Genomic DNA, 15868 nt, shown 5'->3' on the forward strand with positions numbered 1-15868 from the left:
TCCCAAACAGGACCCTTCCTCCTTTTTCCTTTCTTCCACCTCATCTTCTTATCCACCCCTGTCACTTCTTTAGCTCAACTCCATCATCTCCTGCTTAGATTAGACAGACATTAGTGCCCCAGGTCTGATGTGTAATTTCTGATTTCACTTAGTGCTATTCTCTCACACAATAGCCTACACTTCAGCCCTTCCAACATAAAGATCACATCCTTATATGCCTTTCCCCCTGTACTTTACCACACTGTTTTGTCTGTCTAGAATCACGTTCCCATTATTTTCCACTACTCAGTCCTCTGGGAGTTACTTATTTATCCTTCTAGGCTCCTTACTGAAGACTTCCTGTGTGTCACTGGGCAGAATTAGGCACCTAAAATGTAAAAAGATGACTTTAATATATGGCTTTTGGGATCTCTTATTGATTTCATACTATCACCCCCACTAAGCTATAAGCTAAATTAGAGAAGAAGCTATGTTTTATTAACTTCCTTTTTTCCAACACCTAGCACAATGCCTGAGCCATATTAGATACCTATGAATGAATGAATGAATGAATTTGGGGGCATTACCATTTGTGTGTTCCAAAAAGGCCAACAGCACCAAACGTGGCCCTTAACACAAAAAGCAAGTAGAGAGAAGGTGGGATTATAAAATTCCAGATTCCCTATAGGACATGTTCTTGTATGTTACCAGAGTCCTAAAGCTCTAGATAGAAGGTGACTGGGTGACAGTCAAACCTTGAACAATAAGATGATTAAAAGAACTGAATAAATGATTTTCAAATTGTTTTCTCAAGATATTGGACACTGACACAGCCACTATTCTTAGTCTGAGGGTCTGTCCTTTTAAATTAGAGAAGGCATGCGGTATGCATGCTCCATTTCAAAGATGGAGAAAGTGAGGAAGCAATTACTAAGTACTGGTAAGTTTATGAGCAATTTTGACCTTTAAGTTGTAACATTAGCTCTTTCCCTCTCACTCCAAAAAGCATTTCCCAATGTAAGTGAGGCTAGGGTTACTATATATTAAAATCATTTTTCATTCAGTCCAATTTATGAATACATAAACCATTCACAAACATCAATACTTTATTATTAGCAGCACTTTGTGACTATACTCCTCCACTGATTAAAATGTACCTGTGTGTCTTGACAGTAAAGTTGGAAACCATTCCATTAGACTATGGATTGGCTCACCAAATATATTTCCTTTACTGGCAACCTTCAAAATTTTAAAGAATCAAAAAGGATTTATTTGCTTTAGTATTCAGTTACATTCGTGCCATCAGTAAGTATGTATTTCTCAAAAAATAGTCTTTTAATGCAAGATGGTATCTTGGATTGGATCCTTAACAGAACAAGGGTATAAAAGTGGAAAAACTGTGGAAATCTGAATAAAGTGTATAGGTTAGATAGTACTATCATACCAATGTTAATTTCTTAGTTTTGAGAAATATACCATGGTTATGCAAGATGTTACATTAGGGAACCCTGAGTAAGTGGCATGCGGGAACTCTGTATTATCTTTGCAACTCTCTGTAAATCAAAAATTATTGGAAAATAAAAAAAGTTAAAAAAAATATTACCTCATTCTTACAGAGATCCTTATTTGGAATTATTCTTACCATGAAAAAGCAACTTAATTGGTTCCCAGACTCATTACATATTTATCATCTGAAAACATGCAGTGAGCACAACAGCAAAGAACCTACACTAGTGAATTCCCAGCAGAGATCGTCATCACGCCCTATAATAAGTAAACACAAGCTTACAGCTGTTCGAATGTTACTGCCTGGACATTACAGAGAAAGGGAATGAAGTGCCAGGACATAAAATTGATTTTTTACTCCTTCTTCTAGATAATAATGTCTAACATCTATCTTACTTTTAAGATCAAGGCCAGGAACTAAGACTAGAGGGAAATAATTCAAAATCAATATTATGCATTATCCCTTAGCCACATATGATTTATGCTAAAGTTAATACTATAGATACAGGATAGAGCTAGTCATATCAATGTAGAATTATTTTTCAAGATTAGAGCTGAAGATCATTTCCATGTCCCAAGGTTATGTTTTTGCTGCATTAAAAGGTGAGTGCATATGTACACATGTGTGGGGAGAGGGGCGTAATGTGCTACAGATTAGCCCAGACCAAAACAGAATATAGGAGATGTGAAAAATGGTTTTGTTTTGTTTCATATAACTCACTGGGTGCAAATAGTGAAGATCAGAATCTAGAGGACACATAAGCAGCATCAGGTATTCATATTTTCATTTAATGAGCATGCATTAAACACCTACTGTGTGCTTAGAGGAGGCTATTAAAAAATAAATCTAATATTGCAAGGTACAAAAATCTACAGAACAGTAGACTGAAATAATGATCTATTTTTTCTTTCCTTTATATAATATATAAATTCTCACTGACATTGGTAAGACTTAAGAAATAATAGAGAGTGGAAAATTTCACTTTATTTCCATTTATGCCCTATCCTTAGCAGAATCTTCTCAGTTTACATGCAGTTACATGATTCACAGCCTTAATGTGGGCACAGTGGCATCAGGAAGTATTAGGAATGCTTGTGTCAGATCCTTCATCTTAAACTGATGTGATTCTTCTCAGCATGCTTGCATTTTAGATGGGAAATAACACAACAGTAATGTTTAGAGTGAGGTTTAGAATTTTTGAACACCAAATGAGCTTTCTATATTCAAAGACAGAAATGAAACCCATTCTCAGTATCACAGTTTGTAAATTCGCAGAAAACTGACTATAAGTTGTGGTCTTGAAGTTTGTATTTCAATTAAAATGCAAACCTAAAATTCTGAATAAGAACTTCTAACGTTCACTGAACACTTACTACACATGAGGCACTGTGCTACGGGCTCCTGTACTTCTCACGAGAATATTAGGCCATAAAAACCGGTATTAGCACCCCATTCATTAGGTGAAATACCACGTCTTCGGGAGGTAAAAAAATGACTCAAAATTAAACAGTTAGTCAGTGGTGATCCGTGGTTCAAACTCAGACTGTCTGAGTCCAGAGTCCACAGCCTAATCACCCCTCTGAACAACGCTGCTTTCTTGTTTTAATTTAATTTAATCATAATTTAATTATGACCCCAGAATTCCTTTGCCTCTAAAATAACAAACAACATTGTTCTTACTACTTGAATAGAGCATTTTTCCCCTAAAACACATTATGATTATGACTTTATCCTGATTCTTTGACCTTCCTCAGTAAAGAAAGTTTTTATTTTCTAACATTTTTTAAAAAGGTAAACATTTAAGTTATAAAAGGAGAAGGGAAGAAAAGTTGAGTATTGCATTTTGGAGGAAGAAACTTCAGAGCTAGATGTTACAAATGGGAGAGCAAGCAAAGGTATGGAGATAAAATTTGCTTGTCTGCCCCACTCACAGAGGCCCAAAAAGGCTGTGTCAGTATTGTAAATATTGTTGATATATAAAGAGAGAGGGGAGGACAAACTGGACCTTGGGACCACATAGAACAAAAGGTATCCTGTGAGGCATATGGAACCAGAGCTGCAAGAGGGAAGGAGAAAAAGCCTTACCCTATGCACAGAGAGGAAGTATGGACGAAGATGCATACCACCAACACTAAGATTGGCCTGGAATGTGCATCATCACGTGTAAAAAAACAAAACGAAGTGCCCTATTTTGAGGCTGCACATGGGTACCTTCTCCTGGTGCCCAAAGTGCTACACTTGCACACTTAGGATTACTGAGAGGGTTAACAATGCATCCAACAAATAGCTGGTATGGACTGTAGGGGACTCAGTGATTGAACACTGAGGTGAGTGAGGTTAAGTCCCACTCTGCCCTGCCCTTTACACAAGGAGGGGCTCAGTCTGCCTCCCAAGGAAGCAGAGATTTTGAACAGAAATTAATCAAGGAAATTTTAGAAGAAATGCAATAAAAGGGGGAAAAGGTCTTCTGGAAAAATGATTCCAGCCGGGCAAGCATCTGCAAGCATCACATACAGGGCTGGTCATTGTGGTCCAGCCAATGACTCCACATGAGAGACAACAAAGAGCTAGAATCCTACCTAAGGAAGATCAAGGTGGGGAAGGCAAAAAGCCTCCTCCCTCCCACCCTAGCTCACAATCATAAAGGTGCTTATTATTCAATAATCATGAAATGTAATTATTAAACCATTAAGGATCACTGGGAAATGGTTGCAGAATGTTGAAGGCTTGGCCACTAAGCCTCTAATTTTGCCACTTAGCTCTTTCCTCCACAGATTAACTGTATGGTCAGCAGGCACCTGGAATTATCTATGTCTCCAGAGTGGCCACATCTACCTCTTTGAAAGGTAATAATCCTTAGTATGCTTAAAGAGAACGAGGGAAAGCAGGTCCCTTCCCTTTTAAGGTAGGAGTGCTTCTTTCCAAATATTTTTAGTTCTATTATATGCTGTGTGACATTTTAAATAAGTACCCCAGAAAGGGGCTGAAGAGAGAAAAATGTACCCTCCAAAGGCAAGCAATCAGTTGAGAATGATTCCTGTATAGCATGAACCCACTCTATCTCAACACTGCTATTTATAGCATCACTTGGTTGAAATCCCCAGGCTGCTTCTCTTTCTGTGAAACTGGAAGTGAGAAGTACATCAGAGAGAGGCCTCCCAGGCACCTCAGTGCTGGCTGGAAGATCCCCACCAACAGTTCCGACGTTGGGTGTCAAAGTCCCCATCTGCATACACAGTGTGAGTATTTCATTTGCTTCTCTGCCCAGTCCGGATGTGAATGAGTGAATCTGGTACACACGTGTCAGCTTTTCCTCTTGAAAAGGAAGGAGAGCCTGTGGGGAGTGATGATGATGATGTGTGTGTGACTGTGTGTATATGTGTGTGTGTGTGTGTTTGTGACTGTGTGTATGTGTGTATGTGAGCTGATGAAACAAAATTCTAGTCATTTTTTCTAACTTTTTTCGATTGTATCCAAATGATCTTGCTCTTTCTTACAATATTATCTTGTTAAAGGATACCAATCACCTCTTTAAATATGGTGCCTTGTTATTATTGTTGTCCCTGTGATTTTGAAGCACATGCTGCATTTGATATTGAAACACATGCTTGACCAGTCCATGATTATGGACGAACAATTGGCTTCAGAATCACATATGGAGGAGTTCACATCCTGAGCCTGCACCATTATCAATCATTCAGTGGCACTTTCTGAGCACCTACTACATGTCAGGCTCTGAGAAATACATGGCTGTGCAAATTCTCCCTCATGACATTTGTGTTGTAATGTGGATAAAGGCTAAAACCTAAGTGAATGCAACCCAAGGTCTAAGATAGAGTCAAGGGCTATGAAGAAAAGGAAACTAAGGTGAGGATGGCTAGGGAAAGTTGGCTGGGGACACTTGACAGGAAGGATGGGCCACACAGAACTCTGAGGATAGGGCATGCTGTACAAATGGTAAGAGCAGGGCCAGGAATGGAAGTGTCCTGTTGAAGAGTGAAAAGGTTTATATGGATGGGCAAACAGAACCAGGAGAAATGCACACAATTAGGTCACCTTGGTGAATGACTTACTTTGAGCTTTGGCTTTCAAACTAAATATGGGAATAATAATACATAAATTGGAGGGTTATTGTAAAGGCTGGAGTAAAATTTTCTGAGGTGCTTATTACATGCCTGGTTCAAAGTAGGTGAGGTAGTCATTCTCCATTTTCATCCCTGCTCTCTCCATTCTTCTGTGCTAGCTTTATGCCCTAGGAGCTCATACCACTATGACCTACACTTCCCAGGCTCCCTTGAGAGCCTGATCAGATGTTAGGAAGAGAGAGGGCATTTCCTTTACCCTACCTTCCTCCTTTGGTGCTACTGATCTGTCAGGAACTGTACTTCTCCAAGAATATAGCCTTGTGCTATTGTGATTTATAATAAGAAATATGTATTTGGTCTTCATCCCCCTTCCTGGCTCAGAGCTCCTAATTTTCTTGGAATTTCATAAGTGATTAGAGTGATAAAGGTGTCTTTCATTATTCATAACAAGTATCTTCCAACCACACCTGAGTTTATGTTAATGAAGTGACTTTTGGAAAGCCCCTATATAACTTTAGAATGGGGGCCAGTTGCAAGGGGAACCTATCTTTTTTTTTTTTAATTAAAAAAGTATTTTATATTTTTATACAATTTTTAATGGTTTCTGTTGATAGTTATTACAGAATATAGGCTATATTCCCTGTGTTATACATTACATCCTTGAGCCTATCTTATAACCAGTAGTTTGAACCTCTCTCTCCCTTACCCCTATACTGCTTCTCTCCCCCACTTGTTACTAGTAATTTGTTCTCTGTATCTGTGAGTCTGCTTCTTTTTTGATGTATTCACTAGTATGTTGTATTTTTTAGATTCCAAATTTAAGTGATATCACACAGTATTTGTCTTTCTTTGCCTGACTTATTCCACTTAGCCTATGCCCTCCAAGTCCATTCATGTTGCTACAAATGGCAAAATTTCATTATTTTTATGGCTGAATAGAATTCATTATATATATATATATATATATATATATATATATATATATATATATATATATATATATATATATATATCACATCTTCTTTATTCATTCATCTGTTGATGAGCACTTACATTGTTTCCATATCTTGGCAATTGTAAATAATGCTGCGATGAACATTGGGGTGCATGCATCTTTTCTAATTATTGTTTTTGGGTTTTTTTTTGGATGTATACCCAGGAGTGGAATTGCTAGGTCATAAGGTCATATGGCTCCCTGACTTCAGACTATACTACAAAGCTACAGTATTCAAAACAGTGTGGTGCTGGCACAGAAACAGACACGTTGGTCAATGGAACAAGATAGAAAGCCCAGAAAGCCCAGAAAGCCCATGTACTTATGGTTAATTAATCTATAAAAATGGAGGCAAGAATATACAATGAAGAAAATACAATCTGTTTAATAAGTGGTGCTGCAAAAACTGGACAACTACATGTAAAAGAATGAAATTAAAACATTCTCTAAAACTATATACAAAAATAACCTCAAAATAGATTAAAGATCTAAATGTAAGACCAGATACTATAAAACTCTTAGACGAAAACATAGGCAGAGCACTTTTTGACATAAATCACAGCAACATTTTTTTGGATTCATCTCCTAAAATAATGGAAATAAAAGCAAAAATAAACAAATGGGACCTAGTCAAACTTAAAAGCTTTTGCACAGCAAAGGAAACCACTGAGAAAACAAAAAGACAACCTATTGAATGGGAGATAATATTTGCAAATGATATATGACCAATAAGGGGTTAATATCCAATATATATAAATAGCTCATACAACTAAACATCAAATAAACAAACAATCTGATTAAAAAGTGGGCAGAATAACTGAATAGACATTTTTCCAAAGAAGAAATGCAGATGGCCAACAAGCATATGAAAAGATGTTCATCACTAATCATCAGGGAAATACATATCAAAACCACAGTGAGATATCCCCTCACACCTGTCAGAATGGCTATCATAAAAAAAAAAAAAAAACTACAAATAACAAATGTTGGCAAGGATATGGAGAAAAGGAAGCACTTGTACACTGTTGGTAGGAATGTAAATTGGTGCAGTCATTATGGAAAACAATATGGAGGTTTCTCAAAAAAACTAAAAATAGAACTACCAAGGGAACCAACATTGATTATTAGGTTGGAACTTTCAGCCCCATCTCCCACCCCACCTCCTTCACCTCTAAGGAGGGGAGAGGTGCTGGAGATTAAGTTCTATAGCAAGTGGCCAATGATGTAATCAATCATGTTTATGTAATGAAACCTCCATAAAAACCCAAAAGGACAAGTTGGAGAGCTTCCCAGTTGATAAACATGCAGAGGTGCTGAGAGAGTGGTGTGCCCAGGGAGGGCATGGAAGTTCTGCTTACCTTTCCACATAGTTTTCATGAAATGTATCATTTTCATAGGGCTGTTCCTGAATCATATCCTTTTATAACAAACCAATAATCTTAGGAAGTAAACTGTTTCCTTGAATTCTGTGAACCATGTTAGCAAATGAATAGAACCTGAGAAGGGAATTGAGGGAACATCTGATTTATAGCCAGAAGCACAGGTAACAACTTGGACTTGTGATTAGTGTCTGAAGGGGGCAGTGGACCAACTTGTGGCACTGACCCCTTAACCTGTGGTTATGACATTATCTTCAGGCAGATAGTATCAGAACTGAATTAAATTGTAGGACACCCACATGGTGTCACAGAATTGCTTGATGCATAGAAAGCCCACAGATCTGGTGTTGGAAATGAAGTAGCATTGTAGTAAAGTGTTGAGAGCAGAGAGAGACACACTGGAATATATTTTTCTTCTAACGTTAGCCCCTGGCTAATGTTAAGAGTTAAGAATACCTCTCCGGAGTAGGGAAGAAGGTTAAGTCCTCTCTCCATGGTTGCAGTTCTCCTGGGTTCTTTCCACAACCCATGTCCTTCCAGTCTTATGGATAGATGGCAGTTGCTTTCCACAGTTGGCGTGTCTCTGGGTGTAACAACATCTTTTATTCATTTGTTGTTTTGTTTCTCTAGCTCTGATCATTTCTCTGTTGGCATTACTGTCATTAAAGTTTCTTATTTTGAAACATTTGGCATAAATTCTGTTCCCTGCTAGAACCAGGGTGATAGAGTAGGCATTCAATAAATATTATTATTATTGCTGCTGCTGTTGTTGTTGTTTATACTCTTGTCACCAACTCACTCAACTCATAGGCAAACTAATAGTACCAGGTTGTAGCTTTACCAGAAGGTATGAATCCCTCAAAACATGTTCACACCCAGAATACTGAGGGACTTAATATTTTTAGATGGAAATGTATTAAAATATACAACCTTATCATGATTTCCTCCATGAGAATGTGATCCAATAGCTTCATGGCCACATTGAGCCTAAAGGGAAGCAGAATACAGACTCTCACATGTGCATTCTTACAGTCTGTAGTAGTTTCTGATTATGGCTGTAAAAATATTATAAACCGGGAGACTTAAACCCACAGAAATGTATTCTCTCACAGCTCTGGAGCCAGGAGTCTGAAATCAAAGTGTAGGCAGGGACACAATGTTTCCAGAGGCTCTAGAGGAGAATCTTTCCTTGCCTCTTTCAGCTTCTGGAGGCTGTCAGCATTCTTTGGCTTGTGGCCACATCCTCCAATCTCTGCCTCTGTGATCACATTGTATTCATTGTATTCTCCTTCTCTTTATCTTTTCCAATGTGCATTTTTTTTTAAGGATACATATCATTCCATTTAAGGTCACCCAGATAATCCGGATAAGCTTTTTTTCTCAAGATCCTTAACTTAATCTCATCTTTGCCATGTAAGGTAATACTCAGAGGTTCTAAGGATTAGAACTGGGACCTATCTTTTAGAGAGATCACTATTAAACCTACAACACATTTCATTCTTTATTTTTCTATTTTTTGCGGCTCTCATATGCCACAACCCTTCTCTCTTCTGTCCTTTTTCCCCATCTGAATCTAGGTAACAAAATGCCAGTGTCCATTTCTTCTTTAATTTCTCCAAAGCTGAGTAGCCCAATCCATTTAACCCAAGGAAGATCTCTTTCTTTTGTCCAAAATAGGTTTGCCTAGTAATATAAAAGATCCTCAAACATTTTGTAGAATTTTCCTTATGGAAAAGAGCCCAGAGGAAAATTGGTTCATTTTATCACCTGGAGAGTGAAAGGCATGGAGGATCGGGATTCCATGACATTAGTTCTTATCATCACCTGTGAAAAGCAACAGTTCAGCTTACCTTGGACAATGTTTAACCTGATCATGAGCCATATTCATACAAAGTTCTGAAGATCTATCATTAGAACATAAACAGTAATAACATACTTGGTCACAATGAAGAAAGAAAAATTTTCCTAAATGTCTATGCTTCTATTCTGAAGTACATACCTCATAGATAGTTCTTGTTTATTTTTAGCCACACAATGAAAATTTCAGGCACCGTGGTGTGGTGAAAAGAGAAGAATCTGTTTTTCAGCATCCCTTCTGCCACTAAGAAGGCAAAGGACTCAGTTTCAGCTCTGAACATTTCTGGACCTTCATTCTCCTGTTCAATTGAATGAGGGAGAAAGTAGAAGTTGTCCATCTTTCTCTCAAATGGAAAGCTTTTAATCCATTCTGCCCCTCCCCCATTTGAATGCTGTTTCTCAAATTGATACATGATCCCATTTTTGATGAAAGACTTTTGTAAAAGTTCAAAATATTAAAGTGTATTGATATTGATATTTAAAAAGCAACCAAAATAAATAAAAACACTACTATTTTTAGGCCAACCTTGTAAATTATTCTAGCTCTTCCTTTAGAATTCAAAGGAGACCAAAATTGTTTGTTTCTTCTCATTTGGCTTTGTTTTGATCTCCCACTGTGCATGGAAGGGTAAAGAGACACCATTTAAAAGGAAGAGAAAATAAGCCAGATGATCAATCAGATGACTGAAAGTTTTTTGTTTTTTTTCTTCAACCCAGAAATCCAGGTGCTAATTATTGTGCCAGCCTTTCTACAGGCTGCACAGGGATAACAAAGAAGCAAAGCCTGATACTGTTGAGTTCTAAAAAAAATTATCTGTGTGAAAGTCTCTTCATGATTTCTGTCTCAGCTGTACATTGAATGTTTATTTATTTATTTATTTATTTGTTTGTTTATTTATTTATTTATTTATTTATGGCTGTGTTAGGGCTTCATTGCTGCCCGCAGGCTTTCTCTAGTTGCGGCGAGTGGGGGCTTCTCCTGTTGCGGAGCATGGTTTCCAGGCGTGTGGGCTTCAGCAGTTGTGGCTCACGGGCTGTAAAGCGCAGGCTCAGCAGTTGTGGTGCACAGGCCCAGCTGCTCCGATGCATGAGGGATCCTCCTGGCTCAGGGCTCAAACCCGTGTCCCCTGCACCAGCAGATTCCCAACCACTGGGACACCAGGGAACCCCCAATTGAACGTTTTTAAATGACTAACACAGCATCATTCTTTACAAATCTCTTCGACTATGTTCAGCTTTCTCATTTCAGTTTCATCTGTTCAGCTCTTCTCAGGGCCACCTGTTGCAAGGAGTGTCTGTTACTTCCCCAGAATCCAGACAATTCTGTTCCTCATGCACATTTTTAAAATAATAACTCCGCCAATGTTAAACCTTTAGCCAGGCGGCTGGTAGCCTTCTGGGTTTGAGGTACTGTCACGCTAATTTCTCCACAGAAAACAGGTTTAAAGCTGAGAAATATTGAGGTCTAATTTTGATCTGGCTTTTGCTGCAGAGGTGGCAGCCCTAGGGAATTTATTTCACTCCTACATTCTGATTTTGAAACTGCAATTATTATAGCTGCCTCTTTCACATGTAAAATTATTAAGTAAATCGAGTCAGTGGTGGATTGACTGAGGCCAGCGAAAATATAGAAGGTAAGGGAGTAACATCATAAATTGCTAGCATGCTTGGCCAACTAGGACCAGCAGACTCTCTCTTTGTGCTGCTAGTGAAGTTACAGGCAGGGGTTGGTGAGTTCATTCAAATATCCCAAGGGACCTTCTTCCCTACTCTGGAGAGGTAGTCTTAACTCTTGAACCCTATTGTGCTTGCTGAAGCTAATCACTTTTCATTTTGACATGACTGACAAAATATTTCCAGAGTCAGGGAAGGTACTTGTATTCCTGAGTTCAGTTTGTAGAAACTATAAAGGCTAGTATAAGGCGTGATTTTGGGGTCACACTTCAAATGTCTTAAATTTTCCATAGTGAATTATTGACTTTCCTTATGTTATATTTCTTTTCAGAGGTAGCCTCTTGGTGCTTCCATATCTCCAGTTCCAAGGAAAGTGTATGAAACATAGTAGACTGTCCAAAAAAAAAAATTCAGTCATTTATATATCATTTAATTCTTGACAAATATTCTCCTAGGTTCCGCCAGTGCATTTGGGAACAGACCAGTCCAAGAAAAGGGAACAGTAAATTCAAAGACCTCACAGGCACAAAAGAACTGAGATTGTTGGACAACAGTAAAAAAAATCTATTTTTTAGAAGAGAAAGAGAAAGTCCACTTTCTCTAATTAAGGAAATTTTAGTGTGAAACTAATTTCTAAAAAGCATTTGCACACTAGTATTAGTTTATGCTTTACCAGTGACTGTATAATAAGTACATTTTACTTATTGCTAAAGCATAATTGTCCAAAAGGTAAAATCCTATGAAAATGTAAAATGACCATGAACCCTTGTCAAAGATTTTATTCAACTCTTTAGTTACTGGGGGAACCAGTGAGATACTAAAGTACCTTCAAAGAGTATTTGTGGATCTAGGAATTTAGTAAAGGAAAGTTAGGATAAGATTACTGAATTATTTACAAAATTGGTTATTGTGCTATAGGGTAGTAAGCCATAACTTTGGGATTGCTTTTTTACCGGATGATTTTTTTTTGCATCTCTGCTGGATAAAAACCTGCATGTTAATATTAACCTCACTAAACTGATATTTTAATGAATAATAAGCAAGACCTTGGGTGGGTCCATTTTTTCTATATAACATTGAAAGGATATGTCACCTACCTTTTGCCTTATTTCCAAGTTTCAGATATTTTTTTCTTAACACAATTTAACTTTTAGAGAAATGCTTTTGAAAGAATGAGATATATGTGCGGTTGCTCAGTATATGTCAGTTTCTACTATCTCTAAAAACTTAGGACATGAAGATCCTTATTCGTTGAAACTTAGACAAGTCAAGTAGTGTTCTTTTTCTCCTCTGATAATCTCTTTTCTTCCAATAATCTCTATTGTTTTGTTTAAATCAGTTGGAGTTGGGATTTGTTTCTTTTGCTACAAGCACAGTCCTCACTGGTAGCAAATCAGAGCTCAGGTGAACAGCTATGTGAGTTCATTGCATTCCAGTATTTGACCCTGTTTAATGGATTGTTCTTATTAGAAACAAATCACTTTTTGTTTCAAAGACATCATTTTGGCCAGTAGTTCATAATGCAGAGGACTAATTAAGTCCACATAGACATAATCGCACCTCGGCTATTCAGCTTCTCTCTAAAGAATGTGTATATGAATTCTGTGTCCCAGTTTCTCCCAGCTGTGTAAGGGAGATGAAGAGAGTGCCTGTGAGCTAAGCTTTTGTAATGATATGTGTGTTAATTTTTGAATTCCAAGAGCATTTCACTTTCCTTAAGGAAGCATACACATTTCTGTTCCTTCCTGGACTTGAATCCAAACACAGGAATGAGAATCATTTCCCAAATTCTTTGTCAGAGATTGCAGGGGATCACAAGTCTTCAGTGTCTTTTATCATATAGGTGAGAATGCTTCCTTTCTCTCTCTCTCCCTTACTTCATAAGATGCCCGCCTCATAGCTCATTGTCCAGTTATCAAAGAGATGAAGATCATAAGGGAACAATTGCCTACTCATGACAAGGAGTGGGGGGAAGGCTTTACACTATTAAAAATGAGGGTAAACACTAACAATTGCTGAAAATGAATTGTGATAAGTTTATTAATGTCTACCCTCCACAAAGACCTGGAAACTTCTGCAAACCACTGAAATAGAGGATACTAATTAGTTTCAATAGCACAATAAATTCCAGCACCAAAGTAACTCAAACTCTCCTCTTTAGACACAGCTATTCTGTTCACTGAAACCTTGATTTGTGCCCTGTGTCAAAAGCACAGCTCCTGAGGCTACATTATAAGGCTAGGCCTTATTCCCTTGACCAGGCTGCTCTGTGAAGTCATTTGCAATCCATTTTCTTTTAATTGGAAACAAATTAGTACTGTCTGGAGAGAACAATGAGCACATTGAACCACCATCTTTTGGTGGAGCACACCACAAACAGTATGTGCAATTTTTTTTTAACACTTCCTTTTTAGTTATAACTTTTGAGCCTCCTATTATTTTATGTGGCCTCTAGGGTTCCACTCTAAGCAAGCCATTAATGCTAATGTTAAAATCTTGCAAAGTTTAGAATAAATTAAGCACATGCTGTACCTTAATTATTTTACAGGTATTATCGCTTTGCTGGGTAGATTGTGAACAGGAAGCTAACTAAAAACTTTTCTAATCATCTGGTAGACATTAAGCTGAAAGGTTCTCTGTCTACATCCATTGCTTAAACTCTGTTTAGTAAACAGACTGCACACAGCTAACTGTTCTGACTTCTCTTTGATATGAGTGCATAAATAAAAGGCCACCACTGCTGTGCATATTTCCATTTATGAAGCTTATAACCACAGGGTTGAACTATCATTAAATGTGTGTGCTGTGGAAGTGACTCTGCTGAGGATAAATGTCAATTAGTGCCCATGGGACAGAAGATGAGTCAACAACCTACTGTCTTCAAGAACATGATGATTACTTTACAGCTTCTCTAACTCAAAGGTTATTTTTGAAAGGAAGTTGGGGTTAGGTAAGAGATCAAAGCCTTCATTTACTTAAAGCTAAACTCTTCAAGGGGTGGCCCTTGCACCCCTGGCATCAGAATTACCAAAAGTCCCTGTTAGATATTCAGGTTCTTATACCTAATCCTACCCTTGATCTTCTGAATGAGAATTATTGAGTGTCAGGCCCCAGATTCTACATTCTTAAGCACCCTTAGGAAATTTAAAAAAAAAAAAAAAAAAAAGAGAGAGAGATAGAGAGATGTCTTTTTCTCACCCCATTCTCCCTATACACATGCCTTTAAGTCTTACTTCATCTCTCAGACTTGCCCTTGGGGCAAGGAGGTGACTCCATAGTCATGTTTAAGGCATATGTTAAAGGGTAGCTTTAATAGAAGTGATTGTTAAGCTAGTTATGTCTATTAAACTAGAATTATCAAAGAGAAGTTAGTGAATCATTTAGAAATAATTAAAAGGTTGATCTCACTTACTAGAGAGCAGTTGGATTATCCTACCCAGTAGTCCAAGTGAATTAACACCTTTTAGAGGAATGACATACTGTAGTAGTAATACTTGTGTAATTCTCATGAATGTTAATTAACAGCTTACTATGGCAGATATATGAAAATTTTGAAAGTGATGCCAAAAACTCGGCCTTTGTGCACTGCTGCCAAATCAACTCTTGGAGACAGAGTTTTGGGTGGAGTAGAAAAGAATAGCTTTATTGGTTTGCCAGGAAAAGGGGGACACAGGGAGCTCCTGCCCCAAAAAACTATGTGTCCCAACCTGGGAAGATTTGATGAGGAGTTTTATAGTTCAACGGTGAGTTTGTTGATAAGATTAGGGTGTGTACAGGGTCTGCACTCCTCTAATTTGGTCTCAGGTAATCTTCTTGATGAGTTTTTCCATCTTCCACTTGTTGGGTTTTAAATCTATAAAGACCTTAATGACATTGTTATGTATAACATTTGAGGTGGCACTAGGACCCTGCCCCAAGGCTGTACTATTTTTTCTTGGCTGCCCCACCCTTGTCTTTGTATCCCTTCCCTTCCCTGATTAACAACTGTTGGAATCTGCCCTTTGGAACTCAGGGAAGGTCATGGAGGTTGGAGTCTGTTCCCTACAAACAAGAAATGGGGGACAGAAAGGTTTCCATGCCCAGGAACCCCACAGCGTCCTGTTTGGTTTCGAACATGTTATCTGAGTCAGGCTGAAGCATGGATCAGCTTATAGACAAGGTTTTGGGAGCTGTCTAGTTTTCCCAGAGCAGAAGCTTGCCATGACCCTCAGATAACATGCTATCATGCTACCAGCTATTGGAAACCAGCTATTGGTTTCCATTTCCAGAAGCTATATACTAGGAGCTACCTATCACTACCTCTATGATCTGAATACTCTAGAAAACATTATTTCTTTTGATTTGGTCCCCATTTGAAATTTGTGTCACATCCTTATCATTATAGGCACAATAT

The sequence above is a fragment of the Hyperoodon ampullatus genome (genome assembly GCF_949752795.1).
Source record: "Hyperoodon ampullatus genome assembly, chromosome: 3".
NCBI lineage: Eukaryota > Metazoa > Chordata > Mammalia > Artiodactyla > Ziphiidae > Hyperoodon > Hyperoodon ampullatus.